We start from the raw sequence: 7,500 nt of genomic DNA, 5'->3' as shown, positions 1-7,500 counted from the left end.
AGATTTTTCTCATCGTTCATACAAATTTTCTCAGATTATTTTACGGTGTTGATTTTCTTAGGATATTAGGTATAGGAAGTTGAGAACATTTCTGAGAATACAAAACAGCGCTAGCATGAGTCTGTTGGTTTTCTCAGAATGTTACAGGAAGTGAGATTATTGTCATCGTTAATACAAATTTTCTCAGATTATTTTACGGTGTTGGTTTTCTTAGGATATTAAGTATAGGAAGTTGAGAACACTTCTGAGAGTACAAAACAGCGCTAGCATGAGTCTGTTGGTTTTCTCAGAATGTTACAGGGAGTGAGATTTTTCTCATCGTTAATACAAATTTTCTCAGATTATTTTACGGTGCTGGTTTTCTTAGGATATTAGGTATAGGAAGTTGAGAACATTTCTGAGAATACAAAACAGCGCCAGCATGAGTCTGTTGGTTTTCTCAGAATGTTACAGGAAGTGAGATTATTCTCATCGTTAATACAAATTTTCTCAGATTATTTTACGGTGTTGGTTTTCATAGGATAATAAGTATAGGAAGTTGAGAACATTTCTGAGAATACAAAACAGCGCTAGCATGAGTCTGTTGGTTTTCTCAGAATGTTACAGGAAGTGAGATTATTCTTATCGTTAATAACAAAATTCTCAGATTATTTTACGGTGTTGGTTTTCTTAGGATATTAGGTATAGGAAGTTGGTTTTCTCAGAATGTTACAGGAAGTGAGATTAATATAAATTTTCTCAGATTATTTTACGGTGTTGGTTTTCTTAGGATATTAAGTAATATTGAAGAAGATATTGAAAGTATACTCATTATTGATACGAATTTACTCAAAATAACTTATAGTACTAAAAGAGTGATTTTTACAGATTATGAGACAACGTTAAGAATAATACTGAATACTTTCTCAGAAAATCAGACTTTCTTGAGAACAGTGCTCTATTTTCACTAGAATCTTAGTCACTGATGAAACTAATACTAATTTTTTTTTCTCGGAATATTTGGTATTTCTAAGAATAACGCTGATAACGTTCCATCTCTGAGTGCCAGAGAGTATTTAGAAAATTTCTCGAGAATTATGTCGTCATGTTGGAACGGGTTAACGACCGAGTAACGATATGCAATTACAAATAACTTTTTTTTATTTTAAGAAATAAACAGCTTGGAAATGCGCACAAATATCCTCTTTTATTCATTTGTATTTTTACGTGTTTCTTTTATTTATTTATCTAATTACTTGTTTATTCATGTATGCATGCACGTATGCATATATGTATATATTATAACCTATTTATCTAAATACTTATCTATCAATTTATGTACTCATTCGTTTAATATTAGATAACTATTCATTTATTTGTTTATTTGTTTATTTATTTATTATTTATTTATTTATTAATCAATCTATTCATTAATTCAATTATCTATCTATTTGTTTGTTTATCTATTTTTTATGTGCATGTTCATCTATTTATTAATAAACTCACTCATTTATCTATCTATTCATTTATATTTATATTCATTTGTCCACTTATGTGCCTGTTCATTTATATATTGACTAATTCTTCCTTTCATTCATTTCCTCGTTAATGTATCTATTCTTTATCTATTCATTTGTATATTTATCTATTCTTATAACAATTAATTCCTCGATTAACCGACTGCTGTATTTTGGTTCATTTCCTCCTTCATTCCTTAGTTGCGATTCCGTATTTTCATATCCAATTACTTAGATAATTATTCATTTATTCTTAAACGTGTTGGTTATTTATGAATTTTAATTGTTTACTTACGAAGCTATAATTTATTTATTTCTTTGTTTCTTTAATTCCTTATTCTCTCTTTCATTTATCTTTTTATGTTTTATTTTGCATCAAGATTTTTTGCTAATTCTAATGATATCGTGATGTTGGTTGGCTGCTTTTTCCCGTTTTCTTTAATCTCCGTGGTATCAATATCGCCAACGCTTACCCACGCCCCCTGCCCCTACACCCTCCCCCTGCCTCCACGCCCCCTCCCTCACGTCCCTCTGCCCCTCCCCCACGCCCCCTACCCCCCTTCAGTGGCAGAAGCATTAAAGTCAGAAGTTCAAAGGTGATCGTCGAACGGGAATTCAGCAATGAAACAAGAAATGAAGGACACACACAAACACACACACACACACACACACACACACACACACACACACACACACACACACACACACACACACACACACACACACACACACACACACGCACGCACGCACACACAAGTGCACACAGAGAGTAAATGAGAAAGAGAGCGAAAAGGAGAAAGAAAGAGAAGAGAGGGAGAGAGAAAGAGAGAGAGGGAGAGATAGAGAGAGAGACAGAGAGAGAAAGGGAGACAGAGAGAGAGAGTAAAACAGAGAGAGAATGAGAGAAAATTATATATATATATATATATATATATATAAATGTATGTATACGGAGAGAGAGAGAGAGAGAGAGAGAGAGAAAGAGAGAGAGAGAGAGGGAGTGAGGTGCGGTGAATCTAGTCAGGCGTCTTTAGATCGCCTGATCCTCGAAACATTTCCGAGGACGACTTCTGAAGCAAAAGGAAGGAGGGGAACCAACGACAATTAATTGATTAATTTATTTATTTATTTATTTACTTATTTATTCATCTATCTATTTATTTGTCTATTTATTTATCTATCTATATATTTATTCATTCATTCATTTATTTATCTATATATTTACTTATTTATTTATCTGTTTATTTATTTATCTATTTATTTATTAATTTTGGTATTTATTCATTTATTAACTCATTTATCTATATATTCACTTATTCATCTACCTATTCATTAATACATTGATCTATTTATTGATTCATTTATTAATTCATTTATCTAATATTCACCTACCTATATTTACTAACTGATCTATCTATCTAATTACTCGTTTATTTAGTTAGTCATTCATTTATAAATTTATTAATCTAAATCTATTTATTTACTTATATAGTTATTATCATTTTTATTTCTTTATTTACTTGTTCTTTCATTTGTTTGTTTGTTTGTTTGTTTATTTGTTTATTAATTTTCACACCATTTTATTTATTATTATATAATTTTCCTCGTGTAGTTTCTGGACTTAAAAAAACTGATAAAAATATTAATAAAAAAAGGAAATGTGATGGGATAAGTATTGTGATGTTTGTTAGTGAATGTACCGACTGGGTCCCCCTAGTATAGGCCCTCCCACTTCCTCCCTGAAGGGGTTATCCCACTGGGCATTTTCCTCCAACCTCCGATTTACTGGCGGTACTGACTACCTCCAGCAGTTTTCCTGCCGGAAAATTTCTACGGCAAAGTTTTTCGTTTTCTCAACAAAAATCTATTAAAACTCCTTTGGTATGCTGGCGGTAGCTTCCTCCTGCATATCAGATGAAAGCTCGCTGGCTGAGCGGACTGGGCGGTTCGAGTCCTGCCGCCGGCGAAATTGAACCAAGGGCATGGTTCATTAAATCCCACGCTACGAAGTCCTCTGTGAGGGGAACCGTCATAGCCTTCCGATAGGAGGGAGTTCGTGACGTTAAACCATATCAATATCAGATTCCTTTCCGAAAGTTGCAGACTGGAAATTTGCTCCATTTGTCGAAGGAAAAATAGCCCAGTGTGATGACGCTACAACCTCCCCCCTCCCCCCCACCTTCCCTTCAACTGCCTATGACGATGGGATTTTATGTCTTTCTTTACTATTTAAGGTGGGAATGGGGAAGGTTGAGAGTTTTATTGATGAATAAATTCCAGCGACCAAGGATGAGATGGATGGATGGGGTAAAAGGGGCTTTGGGGACATAAATACCTCAAGAGTTGTTCCGGTAAGGGCTAACATGTATAGCCACCTCGCAGAGCAGGAAACAACATAATTGTTATTATCTTATATTTATTTTCAGTTAGGATGAGATGGATGGGTGGGGTAAAAGGGGCTTTGGGGGCTTAAACATCCCAAGAGTTGTTCCGGTAAGGGTTAACATGTATAGCCACCTCGCAGAGCAGGAAACAACCTAATTGTTATTATCTTATATCTATTTTCAGTTATTTTTTATTCTTGTAAAATTTAATTAAAATGGGTCACATGTTTATAATCAGCCGTAATTAATTCAGTACTAGTTTAAGTTTAATTTATTATCAATTTTATTCATTCTATTTATATTCTGATTTTCATTTATCTATTTTTTCATTCTTATTTTCATTTTCATTATAATTTCATTATGTAGTCTAACTTTAATTCTTATAGTTATTATAATTTTAATTTTCTATTCTAATTTTTTAAAATTATTCTTATGTTTAATTTCTTTTTTATTCTTATTTTCATTTACTTATCTATTTATTTTTCTGTTTATTTTCTATTTTTTGTCTCCTTTTTCTGGCAAAAAGATCCACAAAACTGAATAATATCATCAGGCGCTAGCCAGAAGAAAATCCTTGAAGTACGCCTTTTTCGTCAAAGGTCCATCTCGTTAGATTTCTTTCGCACGGACCGACTTTTAGCCGTGCGCCGTCCACGTCACAACGTCGTGATCTCCAATAAGTGTGGGTGTCTATGGATGCACACGGCGAAAAGTCGATACGTGTCAAACGAGCCTTATATTCTATTTCTTCATTCATGACGTCATCTTAGTAAGAAATGGGAACTTTCGATTTCCTCTGGGTCGGTGACGTCATAAAGGAAAAGAATGACGTCACAGCAAACAATGACGACATAAAGGAATAGAATGACGTCACAGCAAATAATAAGAAGAGCAATTCTATCTTTGGACCAGTGATTTTTTTTTTTTTTTTTTTTTTTGTCAACTTCAAAGCAGAGGTTTTCAGTTTCTCTATTTCTTTCTTTATTTTTCTTTTATTTACTTATCCATTGATTCATTTTTATTTGTTCATTTATCTATTATTTATCTATTCATTTACTGTTTGACTAATTTGTTAAATTATTTATTTATTTCATTTATCCATTTATTTATTAGTTTATTAGTTATTTTCATTGGTTGATTGATTGATCGATTGATTGATTTATCAATTTATCTATTCAATGGTATATTTGTCTCCTTGTTTAGTTGTTTAGTTGTTTATCTGTTTATTTGTTTGATTGTTTGTTTACTTGTTTATTTGTTTTATTGTTTGTTTGTTTCTTCGTTTTATTTTTTGTTTCTTTGTTTTGTTCTTTGTTTGTGTGTTTTTTTGTTTGTTTGTTTTTGTTTGTTTTATTGTTTGTTTGTTTTGTTATTTGTTTGTTTATCTTTATCTGCTTATCTCTTAATCTCTTTATCTGTTCATTTGTTTGAGTTTATTTGTTCAATTGATTGTCTATTTATCTATTTGTATATTAATTTATTCATACAGTTATGTATTCTTTTATCTATTTACTTATATATTTATCAAATTATTTATTTGTTTATTTATTTTTCATTTATTTATTTGTCTTTATCTATTCACTCATTTATTCATTAGTTTATTAATTTATTTTCTTATTTGTTTGTTTATTTATTAATTAGTTAAATTGTTTATTAATTATGTATTAATTGGTTTATTCATCTATGTGTTTATCTATATATTCATTTAGGTATGTATTCGTCCACTTATATCTTTATCTATCTATCTATTCATTTTATTATTTATCTATTAATTTTATTTAGTTTGATTTCATTCTATTTTACTTTATTCTGTTCATTTATTCTTTTTCATTTATGTATTCATTCACTTATTTATTTATTTATATATTTATTTATGTATTTATTTTATTTCATTTATTTATTAATTTATTTATTTGATCATTTATTTATTTATTCATTTATGTATTATTTATTTATCTATTTATTTATTTCTAATTTAACTTAATTTTGTTTTTTATATATATTTATTTATTTTTTATCGTTTATCTATTTATCTATTTATTTATTTATTTGTGTACTATTTATCTATTTATTTATTCATTTTTTATTTAACCTAATTTCATTTTGTTTTATTTCTTATTTATTTTTCTCTCGTTCCACTGGCGGCCGAGCGTTTGTCTCTCTCAGCCATTGGTGCCTCGGCAGAGAAACCTGCCTGTGTCTCTCATAACGATTCGTGATTCGCTAGCAAGTCGTGACTCACTTTGTTCGAATTACGCTGCACATTCTGAGTCACAAAGATTTTCTCTCTTGGTTGGCCACCTTCTCGCTCTTGACAAAAAAAAAGAAAAAAAAGAAAAAAGAAAAAAAAAAGACAATATCCGATACATAAGGTGCGGCAATCGGGAACAATGTTCCCTCTAATTATGATTTATTTTATTTTATTTGATCTTATTTTATTTTATTCTATTATTATTATTGTTGTTATTATTATTATTATCATCATTATCACTATTATTTATTTATTTATTTATTTTGTTTTATTATTATTATTATTATTATTTTTGCTGTGGGTGTGCGTACAAATTAGCTTGTGTGCAAATTTTGCCTACTACACAAACTATGTACGCACCCATGGTGGCAAAGTCATTTCGTTTGCAATAGAAGCGCTAGAGTTAGAAGAGAGAGAGAGAGAGAGAGAGAGAGAGAGAGAGAGAGAGCAATTATTAGCATGACGGTTGGCAAGTTACCATATTTCAGAGAATTTATAAGCTGATGTTTGGGGGAAACTTCTTTATTGAATGAATTTTAATATCATTTGAAAACACACAAGAAACTTACAGTCAGAAAAAAATAATCTTCGAATATAAGAGGATTCTATATTTCGGCTACTAACTGTGGCCCTCTTCAGGAAAGTGAAGAGGGCTACAATTGGTAGCCGAAATATAGAATCTTTTTTCATTCAAAGTTTACTTTCTCCGACTGAAAGTTTCTTGTGTGTTATCTATAAACGTGCTACTACATTTCTGTTTAGACATCTATTGAAAACACTGTGGTTTGACGGTTAGCAAGTTACTATATTTTTAGAGAATTTATAAGTTGATGTTAAGGTGGAACTTCTTTATTGAATGGATTTTAATATTTTTTTCTAAACATTGTCTGCGTATATTTTTTTATGTCTGCTAGTTGTAAGATATATGTGCGCGCGAGAATAATTTGATCTATTCCGTTATGGTAATCAATCAATTACGGATCAGTCCATCAACTCATCAACAGGTTGCTTTTGGTTCTATTGTTGGGAGACACGGGTCTAGTTTAGTATTCGCTAGAGCTAGATGCAAGTTAACTCACCCAGCAAGTAAGTGTTCACACTAGGATAGTTTGGAAGCAAGTTCACTAACTTCCCGTTGACATTGGCAAGTAGGGGAGTAGCTTACAAGTAACAGTAAGTACGATTACAAGTTTTTTGGTAATTCGTTAACAAAAGTGGATAGTGAAAAAGATCTCGGCGTAATTATCAGTAACGACCTCAAATCATCCAAGCAGTGTATTTCAGCCTCTGAGAAAGCAAATAAGATTCTGGGACTGATTGCGCGATCTTTTGATTTCAAAAGTCCATCACTCATTAACAAGCTATATAA

This window comes from Oratosquilla oratoria, chromosome 26 (genome assembly GCF_046742065.1).
Source record: "Oratosquilla oratoria isolate Oo_2021 chromosome 26, ASM4674206v1, whole genome shotgun sequence".
NCBI lineage: Eukaryota > Metazoa > Arthropoda > Malacostraca > Stomatopoda > Squillidae > Oratosquilla > Oratosquilla oratoria.
This window is presented reverse-complemented; position numbering follows the sequence as displayed.